At 46.6% G+C, this 14,782-nt stretch overlaps 1 pseudogene; it reads left to right on the top strand.

The window, feature by feature from the left end:
* Positions 1–1,153: 1,153 nt before the first annotated feature.
* On the top strand, positions 1,154–2,753 carry LOC125554495 (annotated as a pseudogene).
* Positions 2,754–14,782: the final 12,029 nt, after the last annotated feature.

The raw sequence follows: 14,782 nt of genomic DNA, 5'->3' as shown, positions 1-14,782 counted from the left end.
TGGACCAACACGACAGCCAATATCTCCTCCTCGTCGTCGGGCGACGAATCGTCGGAGTCGCAAAGGAAATTTTGAAAAAAGAACTCGTCGGCGGAGTCCATTTCATACCTTGGCAAATTGTCGAACAGCTTGCGGGCATCAACGAAGGAGACGGCCGGCGAGGGGAGTCGTGGCGCCCACAGACCAGCTAGCTGCCCTGCCGGCGTCCGACGAATGTGACGGCATCCGACGAGCGTGCCGGTCGGATGTGGCAGGGGCGGTGAGGCAGTTTCTTGGTCGCGGGCGGCTGTGCGGTGGGGAAAGTGGCGTCTGGTGAGAAAGAAGGCTACAGACACCACAAAGAAACAACACGCTATGGTGTTTTCTAATCCGAGAGAAGGGGATAGAAAATTTCCTAAAAAGTTCGTCCGCCCGGGAGTGCTAGTGGGCACACAGCCGCCCGCTAGACACGTCCTTGATTAATGGTATTTCTAACCGATCCTCTAAAATTTAAGTGCCACCGAATGCATTTCTCTTCTTTCTTTCTTTTGCAAACTTTGTTTTCTTCCGGTCTATTGTTGACACTTCGTCAACTTCGTCGTCCTCCTCAATGGATATGCTCAACCTTTACCTCTTTGGAGTGGCCTCCGCAATTATTTGGATCCACTTCTCGTTCTTGCATAGCTCTTTGTAGCAATGATGCAAAGTGACGGGCTTGTGGCCGAACTTGGTGTTCCGATGCTTGAATAGCTCTTCTATGTAGGGGCCATACTCCGCCACTTGCACACCACTCGGTGGAGCATGATTCACTTGGTCGACGCAATCGGTTGCATTGGTAATGAATGGTGCCCAACGATGCCCAAGAGAACCTTGGGTACGGGTTGATCGCACATCCACGGAGTTGTTGTAGTGGTTGGTAATCCTCTCCCAAAACATGGTCTTGGTTTGATCCCTTCCGATCGTTGCACCCATGGAGATGGCCCACCAAGCGTCGCAAAGCGTAATGCCCTCCTTTTGGTTGTAGTTTTGGGTGCGGCACCTTGGGACCTTGGTGCTTGCTTCGGTCACCTCCACAACCTCCTTCTCCTCGGCCACCACCTCTTCGGCCTCCTCCTCCATGTCTTGGGTGGCCGAATGATCCCAAAGCAAGTCATAGTTGAGCTCATCAAGGCCAATGACGGCCCAGGACTCCAACGATGCGAGGGACTCGGCCGTGTTCATCTTCGCACTACAATATCAAAGCAAATACTATCAACAATCATTACCGATCACCAACAATCACAATCCGTAAGGGAGTAGGGATCAGTTAGCAGTGCCCTAAGCCAACTACAGCGGTTAGATGAGCAATCAATATTCTCAAAAAAAGAAAAATAAACAGATGAGCAATCGAATATAAAAATGTTTTCTGTTTTATTTGCCTGACAGAGCTCCAGCAGGACCTGGGGGTTATTTCAAACTGAAACATGAAGTGCATTAGCTTTAAATTAAAGCCTCTGAATTATTTTGCTGCTACTCCACCAGGAAAGCGCAGCGCAGGTGCAGGGCTTCAAGAACCAAAAGACGCCGCCGGAGTCGATGCGACGGCCGTGCTCGTGGCTACCACGTCCTCCTCGAGTACCTCTCCCATTCCGACCTCGCCCGCGTCCCCGCGTCGGGGAGGCTCGTGACCACGCTCTTCCAGACCACCAGCCGCGCGCCCTTCGACCTCGGCGTCGGCAACCTCATGGCCGCAGGCTCCGCCATCTTCGTCCGTTCCCCCGCGCTGTCGACTCCCGGGTCGAACGCCACCGAGCTCGGCGCCGTCACCAGGGAGCCGTACAACACCAGTGTGCTCGCCGTGGGCTGCCTCATCGTGCCCTCCGGCTTCGACATCACCGCGTCCGGCTCCGAGAGCCGCCCGTCCCCCGTGGTCAACATCACCGACGCGCGCGGGTTCAACGTGGCCGCCTCCATGCTCGAGGCCTCCGGCGTGGCGGACGACTTCGAGGCCGAAGAGCGGGGCGCCGGCATCACCATCTTCGTCCCCACCGACGACGCGCTCGCGGCCCTCCCCGCCACCGACCGCCTCCAGTCCCTCCCCTCCGACTGCAAGGCCATGGTGCTGCACTCCTACCACCCGCTCGGGTCCCTCAGTTCATCGTGAACCCCGTCCAGCCCACGCTCGCCACCGAGCGCAATGAGGCCGGCAGCTCCACGCTCAATATCACGCGCTTCAACGGCTCCGTCGCGATCGACACCGGCGTCGTGCAGGCGTCCATCACCTGCACGGTGTTCGACCAAAATCCCGTGGCGATCTTCGCCGTCTCCAAGGTCCTGCTGCCCAAGGAAATGTTCGGCCGCGGGAATACCGCAAGCCCGAGAGCTGCGGCGCCTCCGGCGACCATGACGCCAGCCAGACCTCTCCGATGGCCTGCGAACGCCGCCGACGAAGCTGTCGTCCCCGCCGGCCCTGCGTGGCCAGGACAACTAGCCATCGTCGGCATCGGCAAGAGACGCGAACTGGTGGTGTATAGCGTTGGTCTGCCTGCTCCCACCTCTGGTATGAGATCCAGGTGGTACCTTTGCTTCCGCAATTTTTCCTTCTCCTTTTACCATTTCCCATCTTGTTTGATCGAAACTGAATGTGTGCACCGGCATTGAATTTGGGGAGAGAATTCCGTAGAGACCATTGTAGCAGTGGTAGCCATTATTTTTGGTTTCTTCACTTGATTAAGAAAATAATAATATGCATTCCCTTTGTTCAATTCTGTTGATCTTTGCACCAAAGCTGACATTTAGCATCTCCTTCAATATTGTTATGCCCGGCTAGATAGACGCACGCTGAGGACATCTACCAGCTCGTGTCTCTGATGTGTGGGCTAGCTCGCACAGGTTGCCGAGTGATGGTAGAAAGGTCAAGCAGGCATGTGTTCTCTGTTAACTGGGCCCTGCCCGTGACTGGTGGTGGCGTACAGTTTTGCATTTCTACACGTTGTGTGTGCGGTGTTACCTTACCGCCCGGGCCGACACGTCAGCCGCAGGTACGCTCCACCACGACCTATTCTAGTCCAATTCTCATGACAGAAAATTCTTACCTACTTTTTCATCTCATCCTCTCCACGGCCGTGCGGGCAACAGTAGGCTGCAGGCGTCGCTGGGCTATCCTACTGGCTTGCCGCTGCGCTGAACACGGCGGAAATTGTGGCAGACGCACATGTGCGGCTTGTGCTAGACCTCGCCGCCGGCCGCCTCGGCCACGCCCTGAACTGACGCCGAATCAGACAACTGGGCAGCGCCCTCCGTCCCGGTGCATACCAGCTATGTCCTCCGGTAGTGTTATGCTCCCACTCGAATCTTAACAGCACACAGAGGAATTTGTGGATACAAGTCTCGATCGGTCTGGGGTTCTAAGGAGAAAGAAAGGGGATCGGGAGAGAAGAGTGCCGCCGCCAGCCTATTAGAGTAACTCCAACGGGCCGACCCAAAGGGACGGCGATTTCATTCGCTTTTTATCCGTTTGGGTCGGCCGCCCGCCCGGCGTCCGCCCTGTTTTTTATATGGGTCGGCAGCGCGCCCAACGCGCCGATCCATATGTGCAGGCGTGGCAGGCTGGCCGCCCAATTTTGCATTGCATTCAACATATTGTGAAATGAAAATTTAACAAACAAAATAGTCCACCCAAATAAATAGTATAGTTTACAGGCCAAATAAAAATAAAAATGTTTCACATAGTTTTGCAAACGAATACAAAAAGATACATCTATTGGTTGCCAACATGAGTCCACATATGCTCAACCAAATCATTTTGCAGTTGCACGTGAGTTCCCAATCACGTATGTCTTCATGAAACTGAGTGAACTGCTCAAATGTTGCCGCTACTCCATGCTCAGGCACAACATTCTCACCCTGAAACTGAAAGTCTTGATCGTACAGACGTTCCGGGCGCTCGTCTTCTACGATCATATTGTGCATGATCACACAAGCAGTCATCACCTCCCATAGTTTTTGCGTGCTCCAAGTATTAGCAGGATACCGAACGATGCCCCATCGAGATTGCAAAACACCAAAGGCACGCTCGACATCCTTTCTAGCACTCTCTTGCTCTTGGGCAAATCTTTTCCTTTTCTCTCCGACAGGGTTGGGTATTGTCTTTACAATAGTGGTCCACTGAGGATAGATACCATCACCCAAATAGTACCCTTTGTCGTAGTTGTGGCCGTTGACAGTAAAGTTCACCGGTGGGCTGTTGCCTTCGGCAAGCCTAGCAAGCATCGGCGAGCGCCGAAGCACGTTGATATCATTGTGTGATCCAGCCATGCCAAAGAAAGAGTGCCAGATCCAGAGATCTTGAGACGCCACGGCCTCTAGTATGACAGTGCAAGCCCTGACATGTCCCTTATACTGTCCTTGCCAAGCAGAAGGGTAGTTCTTCCACTCCCAGTGCATGCAGTCTATGTTGCCAAGCATCCCCGGGAAGCCCCTGCTAGCATTCATCGCCAACAAACGGGCTGTATCTTCAGCTGTCGGCTCTCTCAAGTACTCAGGGCCAAACACAGCAATCACAGCCTTGCAGGACTTATACAAGAACTCTAGGCATGTAGACTCGCTCATACGGACGTACTCGTCAATGAGATCACCGGGCACTCCGTATGCAAGCATTCGGATGGCGGCAGTGCATTTCTGATAAGAGGAGAAACCAATCTTGCCGACGGCATCCTGTTTGCACTCGAAGTAGTCATCATAGCCGACCACTCCCTCTCTAATACGGTTGAAAACATGCCTACTCATACGGAACCGGCGGCGGAATTTGTGATGTTTGAACAACGGGTTTGTTGTATCAAAGTAGTCCTTCCAGAGAAGAAAATGCCCGCTCTCCCGGTTACGATTCAACGCCGGAAGGTGGCCCAGAATGGAGCCACGGAACAACGGCCGCTGGTTGTTGAGGTGGTGATGGACCAACACGGCAGCCAATATCTCCTCCTCGTCGTCGGACGACTAATCGTCGGAGTCGCAAATAAAATTGTGGAAAAAGAACTCGTCGGCGGAGTCCATTTTCGTACCTTGGCAAACTGTCGAACAGCTTGCGGGCGTCGAAGGAGACGGCCGGCGAGGGGAGACGCGGCGCCCACAGACCAGCTAGCTGCCCTGCTGGAGTCCGACGAGTGTAACGGCGTCCGACGAGCGTGCCGGTCGTATGAGGCGGGGGCGGCGAGGCGTCTTCTTGGTCGCGGTGGCTGGGCGGTGGGGGAAGTGGCGGCGGGAACCAGTTTGCTCCCCGGCGGCAAAACGGCGGTGGCGGGCGACTGGGGGCAGGGGCGGCGTTGCTGGGCGGATGTGGAGGCGGCGGCAGCTGGAAGAGTCGCCGGCAAAATGGGCGGCGGCGTCGGTGACGGAGGAGGCGGGGGCGAGGATTGCTTGTTGGCCGGGGGGAGGGAAGGCCAATGTGCCACACACGAGCGGGCCCGGGGACAGGAGTAGGCGAGCGCGCACGCGTCCGTCGCGTGTCCGCGCCGACGCAAATCAGGCTAAAAAATGGGCCGAGAATGGGGCGCCTGCGAACGAAAAATGGACGCGCGTCCGTTTGGGTCGGCGCGTTGGGCCGCCTTTTCTGTCCGCGCCGACCCAAACGGACGGCGGCGGATGAAATGGGTCGCCCCATTGGAGTTGCTCTTACTTTCTCCATCGGGAGAGAAGAGGGCTTGTGTCCTACTTAACCCTACGCGCTGTCACCCAAGTGTGGGCCGGAAACTTGCTGTTGGGCTTTGCTTCACGTCTTGGTCGTTCCCGTCCGTCCGCTGAAGAAACAGCCTGGCCCGTAGTGGTAGCTGCAGGTGGGGCAAGGGTGGCAGGGACTGTAACATCCCCTCCCCCTCGAGACACAGCTTATCCCCAAGCTGGTGCATCCGGGAAGTGGTGTTGGAGCTCAGTGACGTTTTCCCATGTTGCCAGCTCCAGTGGTTGGTCTGTCCAACGCACATGGACCTGTGATGCGCTGGTGCCTCCGCGCCGAACGACTCGGTGCTCCAGGATGTCCTCCGGGACTGGGCTTGCCGCCGCTGCTGCTGGAAGTTGCTCGAGGGCATGCTTAGTAAGTGGTAGAGCTTGACGAAGTTGGGAGACATGGAATACCAGATGCACGGTGCTGGAGTCCGGCAGCTGAAGCTTGTAAGCCATGGCTCCCACGCGCTGTAGTATCTTATAAGGCCCAAAGTACTTGAAGGCCAACTTCTGGTTGGTGCGGGTGGTCACTAAACGCTGCACATACGGTTGTAGCTTCAGGAACACCCAGTCATTGACGGCGAAGACGCGGTCGGAGCGACGCTCGTCAGCAGACTCCTTCATTTGTTGTCGTGCCCGCAGAAGATGTTGGCGGATCAGCGCCTCCATTTGAGCCCTGACTTGTAGCCACTCCTCAAGGTCCGGTGACGCGCACGCCACCGGGTCGACAATGCTGAAGAAACGGGGAGCGTGTCCGTAGAGAACTTCAAACGGAGTCGCCCCCACCGCCGAGTGTGGTGATGTGTTGTACCAAAACTCAGCGAGGGCTAGCCATGCCTACCACTTGGTAGGGCAAGCGTTGACGAAGTAGCGAAGGAAGGTTTCAAGGCATTGGTTAACCCGCTCCGTTTGCCCATCTGTCTGCGGGTGTCTCGCTGTACTCATGCGAAGCTTGGTGTGAGTGAGACGGAAAAGCTCCTTCCACAGGGTGCTGGTGAGGACCGGGTCGCGATCCGAGACGATCGACTCGGGCAACCCATGCAGCTTGTAAATGTTTGACACAAAAGCCTGAGCCACTTGAAAAGTTGTGAAGGGGTGAGACAAAGCAACGAAGTGTGCATACCGGGAGAACTTGTCGACTACCACCAAAGTTAAGTTGAATCCTGATACGTCTCCAACGTATCTATAATTTTTGATTGCTCCATGCTATATTATCTACTGTTTTGGACTATATTGGGCTTTATTTTCCACTTTTATATTATTTTTGGGACTAACCTATTAACCGGAGGCCCAGCCCAGAATTGCTGTTTTTTTGCCTATTTCAGTGTTTCGAAGAAACAGAATACCAAACGGAGTCCAAACAGAAAAATCCTTTTTGGAACGTGTTTTTCTTCCCGAATAAGATCCAGGAGACTTGGACCCTACGCCAAGGAAGCTCCAAGGAGGGCACGAGGTAGGGGGGCGCGCCCTACACCCCCAGGCGCGCCCCCACCCTCGTGGGACCACCGAAGCTCTACCGACGTACTCCTTCCTCCTATATATATCCACGTACCCCCAAACGATCAGAACAGGAGCCAAAAACCTAATTCCACCGCCACAACTTTCTGTATCCATGAGATCCCATCTTGGGGCCTGTTCCGAAGCTCCGTCGGAGAGGGCCGTCATCACAGAGGGCTTCTACATCATCATAGCCTCTCCGATGAAGTGTGAGTAGTTTACTTCAGACCTTCGGTTCCATAGTTATTAGCTAGATGGCTTCTTCTCTCTTTTTGGATCTCAATACAATGTTCTGTCTCTCTCTTGTGGAGATCTATTTGATGTAATCTTCTTCTTTTGCGGTGTGTTTGTTGAGACCGATGAATTGTGGGTTTATGATCAAGTCTATCTATGAATAATATTTGAATCTTCTCTGAATTCTTTTATGTATGATTGATTATCTTTGCAAGTCTCTTCGAATTATCCGTTTGGTTTGGCTAACTAGATTGGTAGTTCTTGCCATGGGAGAAGTGTTTAGCTTTGGGTTCGATCTTGCGGTGTCCTTTCCCAGTGACAGAAGGGACAGCAAGGCACGTATTGTATCATTGCCATCGAGGATAACAAGATGGGGTTTATTTCATATTGCATGAATTTATCTCTCTACATCATGTCATCTTGCTTAAAGCGTTACTCTGTTTTTAACTTAATACTCTAGATGCATGCTGGATAGCGGTCGATGAGTGGAGTAATAGTAGTAGATGCAGAATCGTTTTGATCTACTTGTCACGGACGTGATGCCTATATACATGATCATGCCTAGATATTCTCATAACTATGCTCAATTCTGTCAATTGCTCAACAGTAATTTGTTCACCCACCGTAGAAAACTTATGCTCTTGAGAGAAGCCACTAGTGAAACCTATGGCCCACGGGTCTATTCTCATCATATCAATCTCCATCACTTTAATCTTGCTTTGTTTTTACTTTGCCTTTTACTTTTCACTTTGCATATTTATATCAAAAATACCAAAAATATTATCTCTATTAGATCTCACTCTCGTAAGAGACCGTGAAGGGATTGACAACCCCTAATCGCGTTGGTTGCGAGTTGCTATCGATTTGTGCAGGTACGAGGGACTTGAGCGTGGCCTCCTACTGGATTGATACCTTGGTTCTCAAAAACTGAGGGAAATACTTACGCTACTCTGCTGCATCATCCTCTCCTCTTCGGGGAAAACCAACGCAAGCTCAAGAGGTAGCAAGAAGAATTTCTGGCGCCGTTGCCGGGGTGTCTACGCAAAAAGTCAACATACCAAGTACCCATGACAATCCCTATCTCCCGCATTACATTAGTTGCCATTTGCCTCTCGTTTTCCTCTCCCCCACTTCACCCTTGCCGTTTTATTCGCCCTCTCTTTCTCCTTCTCCTTCTCCTTCTCCTTCTCCGTTTGCCTTTTTCTCGCTTGCCTTTTGTTTGCTCGTGTGTTGGATTGCTTGTTTGTTGCGATGGCTCAAGATACTACCAAATTGTGTGACTTCACCAATACCAACAATAACGATTTCCTTAGCACTCCGATTGCTCCTCTTGCCAATACTGAATCTTGTGAAATCAATACTGCTTTGTTGAATCTTGTTATGAAAGATCAATTCGCCAGCCTTCGTAGTGAAGATGCCGCTACTCATCTGAATAGCTTCGTTGATTTATGTGATATGCAAAAGAAAAAAGATGTCGATAATGATGTCGTTAAATTGAAGCTATTTCCTTTTTCGCTTAGAGATCGTGCTAAAGCTTGGTTTTCGTCTTTGCCTAAAAATAGTATTGATTCTTGGAAAAAGTGCAAAGATGCTTTTATCTTTAAGTATTTTCCTCCCGCTAAGATCATCTCTCTTAGAAACGATATTATGAATTTTAAGCAACTTGATCACGAACATGTTGCACAAGCTTGGGAGAGAATGAAATTAATGATACGTAATTGCCCTACTCATGGTTTAAATTTGTGGATGATTATACAAAAAATTTATGCCGGATTGAATTTTGCTTCTAGAAATCTTTTAGATTCGGCCGCGGGAGGCACTTTTATGGAAATCACTTTAGGAGATGCCACTAAACTCCTAGATAATATTATGGTTAGTTATTCTCAATGGCATACTGAAAGATCTTCTACTAAAAAAGTGCATGCGATAGAAGAAATCAATGTTTTGAGTGGAAAGATGGATGAACTTATGAAATTATTTGCTACTAAGAGTGTTTCTTCTGATCCTAATGATATGCCTTTGTCTACTTTGATTGAGAATAACAATAAATCTATGGATGTGAATTTTGTTGGTAGGAATAATTTTGGTAACAATGCATATAGAGGGAATTTTAATCCTAGGCCATATCCTAGTAATCCTTCTAATAATTATGGAAATTCCTACAACAACTCTTATGGAAATTATAATAAGATGCCCTCTGAATTTGAGAATAGTGTTAAAGAGTTTATGAATTCACAAAGAATTTTAATGCTTTGCTTGAAGAGAAATTGCTTAAAGTTGATGATTTGGCTAGGAACGTTGATAGAATTTCTCTTGAGGTTGATTATTTATAGCTTAGATCTATTCCTCCTAAGCATGATATCAATGAGTCTCTCAAATCTATGAGAATTTTCATTGATGAGTGCAAGGAAAGAACCGCTAGGATGCGTGCTTCAAAAGATGCCTTTATTAAAGCGTGTTCTTCCAATACCTAAGAAAATCAAGATGAAGATCTAAAAGTTATTGATGTGTCCCCTATCAAATCTTTGTTTTGCAATATGAATCTTGATGAAACTGAATATGATCTTCCTTTACCTAGAAGGCGTTCCAAAAATTCGGAGTATTTAGATCTTTATGATGAAATTGATGAAAGTGGGATTGAAAGAAATAAAAATTTAGATGTTGCTAAACCCACTATATTGGATTTCAAGGAATTTAATTATGAAAGTTGCTCTTTGAATGATTTTATTTCCTTGTTGCAATCCGTGCTAAATTCTCCACATGCTTATAGTCAAAAGAAAGCCTTCACCGAACATATTGTTGATGCCTTGATTCAATCATATGAAGAAAAACTTGAGTTGAAAGTTTCTATCCCTAGAAAACTCTATGATGAGTGGGAGCCAACCATTAAAATTAAAATTAAAGATCATGAGTTTTATGCTTTGTGTGATTTGGGTGCTAGTGTCTCCACTATCCCCAAGACTTTATGTGATTTGCTAGATTTCCGCGACGTTGAAAATTGCTCTTTAAACTTGCATCTCGCGGATTCTATTATTAAGAAACCTATGGGAAGGATTAATGATGTTCTTATTGTTGCAAATAGGAATTATGTGCCCGTAGATTTCATTGTTCTTGATATAGATTGCAATCCTTCTTGCCCTATTATTCTTGGTAGACCTTTCCTTAGAACGGTTGGTGCGATTATTGATATGAAGGAAGGGAATATTAGATTCCAATTTCCATTAAAAAAGGGCATGGAACAATTTCCAAGAAATAAAATAAAATTGCCATATGAAACCATCATGAGAGCCACTTATGGATTGCCTTCCAAAGATGACAATACCTAGATCTATCCTCGCTTTTATGCCTAGCTAGGGGCGTTAAACGATAGCGCTTGTTGGGAGGCAACCCAATTTTATTTTTAGTTTTTTGTGTTTTTATTCTGTTAGGGAATAAATAACCCATCTACATTCTGTTTGGATGTGGTTTTGTGTTTTGATTAGTGTTTGTGCCAAGCTAGACCTATTGGATCTTCTTGGATGATAGTTATTTGATCTTGCTGTAATTTCCAGAAACTTTGTGTTCAGTGCCCGAATTATGAAAAATCATCAGGACGTGATAAAATGCTGATTCCAATTGATGCTGATCAATAAACAAATTGTCTAGGTCGTCTAATTTTGGTAGAATTTTTGGAGTTCAAGAAGTTTGCGTTAGTTACAGATTACTACAGACTGTTTTGTTTTTGACAGATTCTGTTTTTTGTGTGTTGTTTGCTTATTTTGATGAATCTATGGTTAGTAAAATAGTTTATAATCCATAGAGAAGTTGGAATACAGTAGGTTTAACACCAAAATAAATAAAGAATGAGTCCATTACAGTACCTTGAAGTGGTTTTATGTTTTCTTTCTCTAACGGAGCTCACGATATTTCTATTGAGTTTTGTGTTGTGAAGTTTTCAAGTTTTGGGTGAATTCTTTTGATGGATTATGGAACAAGGAGTGGCAAGAGCCTAAGCTTGGGGATTCCCATAGCACCCCCAAGATAATCCAAGGACACCAAAAAGTCAAAGCTTGGGGATGCCCCGGAAGGCATCCCCTCTTTCGTCCACTTCCATCGGTAATTTACTTGGAGCTATATTTTTTATTCACCAACATGATATGTGTTTTGCTTGGAGCGTCTTGTATTATTTATGTCTTTATTTTTTAGTGTGCCACAATCATCCTTGCTGTACACACCTTTGAGAAAGCCATCTATGAATTAAAATTTGTTAGAATACTCTTTGTGCTTCACTTATATCTTTTGAGCTATGTAGTTTTGCTCTATGTGCTTCACTTATATCTTTTGAGTGTTATAATTTTGCTCTATGTGCTTCACTTAGATTTTTTAGAGCACGGTGGTGGTTTGTTTTAAAGAAACTATTGATCTCTCATGCTTCACTTAAATTACTTTGAGAGTCGTAATAGCATGGTAAATTGCTTAATATTAATATGCTTGGTATTCATGATTTGTGGAATCTTCTTTTGAGTGTGTTGAATACTAAGAAAAGATTGAAGCATGATAATTGTTTTGAGATATGGAGATGATAATATTAGAGTCATGCTAGTGGAAGTAGTTGTGAATTTAAAGAATACTTGCATTGAAGTTTGTGATTCCCGTAGCATGCACATATGGTGAACCGTTATGTAACGAAGTCGGCGCATGAAGTATTTATTGATAGTCTTCCTTATGAGTGGCGGTCGGGGACGAGCGATGGTCTTTTCCTACCAATATATCCCCCTAGGAGCATGCGCGTAATACTTTGCTTTGATAACTTCTAAATTTTTGCAATAAGTATATGAGTTCTTTATGACTAATGTTGAGTCCATGGATTATATGCACTTTTTCCCATCCTTCCACCATTGCTAGCCTTCTAATACCGCACACTTTTCGCCGGTATCATACACCCACCATATATCTTACTCAAAACGGCCACCATACCTACCTATCATGGCATTTCCATAGCCATTCCGAGATACATTGCCATGCAACTTTCCACCGTTCCATTTATTACGACACGCTTCATCATTGTCATATTGCTAGCATGATCATGTAGTTGACATCGTATTTGTGGCAAAGCCACCATTCATAATTCTTTCATACATGTCACTCTTGATTCATTGCATATCCCGGTACCCCGCCGGAGGCATTCATATAGAGTCATATATTGTTCTAAGTATCGAGTTGTAATTGTTGAGTTGTAAGAAAAATAAAAGTGTGATGATCATCATTTTTAGAGAATTGTCCCAAGTGAGGAAAGAATGATGGAGACCATGATTCCCCCACAAGTCGGGATGAGACTCCGGACGAAAAATAAAAAAATAAAAAAAGAGGCCCAAAAAAAATGAGAGAAAAAGAGAGAAGGGACAATGTTACTATCCTTTTACCACACTTGTGCTTCAAAGCAGCACCAAGATCTTCATGATAGAGAGTCTCCTATGTTGTCACTTTCATATGCTAGTGGGAATTTTTCATTATAGAACTTGGCTTGTATATTCCAATGATGGGCTTCCTCAAAATGCCCTAGGTCTTCGTGAGCAAGCGAGTTGGATGCACACCCACTTAGTTTCTTTTGTTGAGCTTTACCATACTTATAGCTCTAGTGCATCCGCTGCATGGCAATCCCTACTCACTCACATTGATATCTATTAATGGGCATCTCCATAGACCGTTGATACGCCTAGTTGATGTGAGACTATCTTCCCCTCTTTTTGTCTTCTCCACAACCACCGTTCTATTCCACATATAGTGCTATATCCATGGCTCATGCTCATGTATTACGTGAAGGTTGAAAAAGTTTTGAAAATGTTAAAGTATGAAACAATTGCTTGGCTTGTCATCGGGGTTGTGCATGATTTAAATACTTTGTGTGGTGAAGATGGAGCATAGCCAGACTATATGATTTTGTAGGGATAACTTCCTTTGGCCATGTTATTTTAAGAAGACATAATTGCTTTATTAGTATGCTTGAGGTGTTATTATTCTTTATGTCAATATGAACTTTTGTCTTGAATCTTTTGAATCTGAATATTCATACCACAATTAAGAAATTTTGCATTGAAATTATGCCAAGTAGCACTCCGCATCAAAAATTCTCTTTTTATCATTTACCTACTCGAGGACGAGCAGGAATTAAGCTTGGCGATGCCTGATACGTCTCCAACGTATCTATAATTTATGATTGCTCCATGCTATATTATCTACTGTTTTGGACTATATTGGGCTTTATTTTCCACTTTTATATTATTTTTGGGACTAACCTATTAGCCGGAGGCCCAGCCCAGAATTGCTGTTTTTTTTGCCTATTTCAGTGTTTCGAAGAAACAGAATATCAAACGGAGTCCAAACAGAAAAATCCTTTTTGGAACGTGTTTTTCTTCCCGAATAAGATCCAGGAGACTTGGACCCTACGCCAAGGAAGCTCCGAGGAGGGCACGAGGTAGGGGGGCACGCCCTACACCCCCAGGCGCGCCCCCACCCTCGTGGGCCCACCGAAGCTCCACCGACGTACTCCTTCCTCCTATATATATCCACGTACCCCCAAACGATCAGAACAGGAGCCAAAAACCTAATTCCACCGCCGCAACTTTCTGTATCCACGAGATCCCATCTTGGGGCCTATTCCGGAGCTCCGCCGGAGAGGGCCGTCATCACGGAGGGCTTCTACATCATCATAGCCTCTCCGATGAAGTGTGAGTAGTTTACTTCAGACCTTCGGGTCCATAGTTATTAGCTAGATGGCTTCTTCTCTCTTTTTGGATCTCAATACAATGTTCTCCCCCTCTCTTGTGGAGATCTATTTGATGTAATCTTCTTCTTTTGCGGTGTGTTTGTTGAGACCGATGAATTGTGGGTTTATGATCAAGTCTATCTATGAATAATATTTGAATCTTCTCTGAATTCTTTTATGTATGATTGGTTATCTTTGCAAGTCTCTTCGAATTATCCGTTTGGTTTGACCAACTAGATTGGTAGTTCTTGCCATGGGAGAAGTGTTTAGCTTTGGGTTCGATCTTGCGGTGTCCTTTCCCAGTGACAGAAGGGGCAGCAAGGCACGTATTGTATCGTTGCCATCGAGGATAACAAGATGGGGTTATTTCATATTGCATGAATTTATCTCTCTACATCATGTCATCTTGCTTAAAGCGTTACTCTGTTTTTAACTTAATACTCTAGATGCATGCTGGATAGCGGTCGATGAGTGGAGTAATAGTAGTAGATGCAGAATCGTTTCGATCTACTTGTCACGGACGTGATGCCTATATACATGATCATGCCTAGATATTTTCATAACTATGCTCAATTCTGTCAATTGCTCAACAGTAATTTGTTCACCCACCGTAGAAAACTTATGCTCTTG

This window comes from Triticum urartu, chromosome 4 (genome assembly GCF_003073215.2).
Source record: "Triticum urartu cultivar G1812 chromosome 4, Tu2.1, whole genome shotgun sequence".
NCBI classification, from domain to species: Eukaryota; Viridiplantae; Streptophyta; class Magnoliopsida; order Poales; family Poaceae; genus Triticum; species Triticum urartu.
Note: the sequence above shows the minus strand (reverse complement) of the source record. Positions and strands in the feature narration are given on the sequence as shown.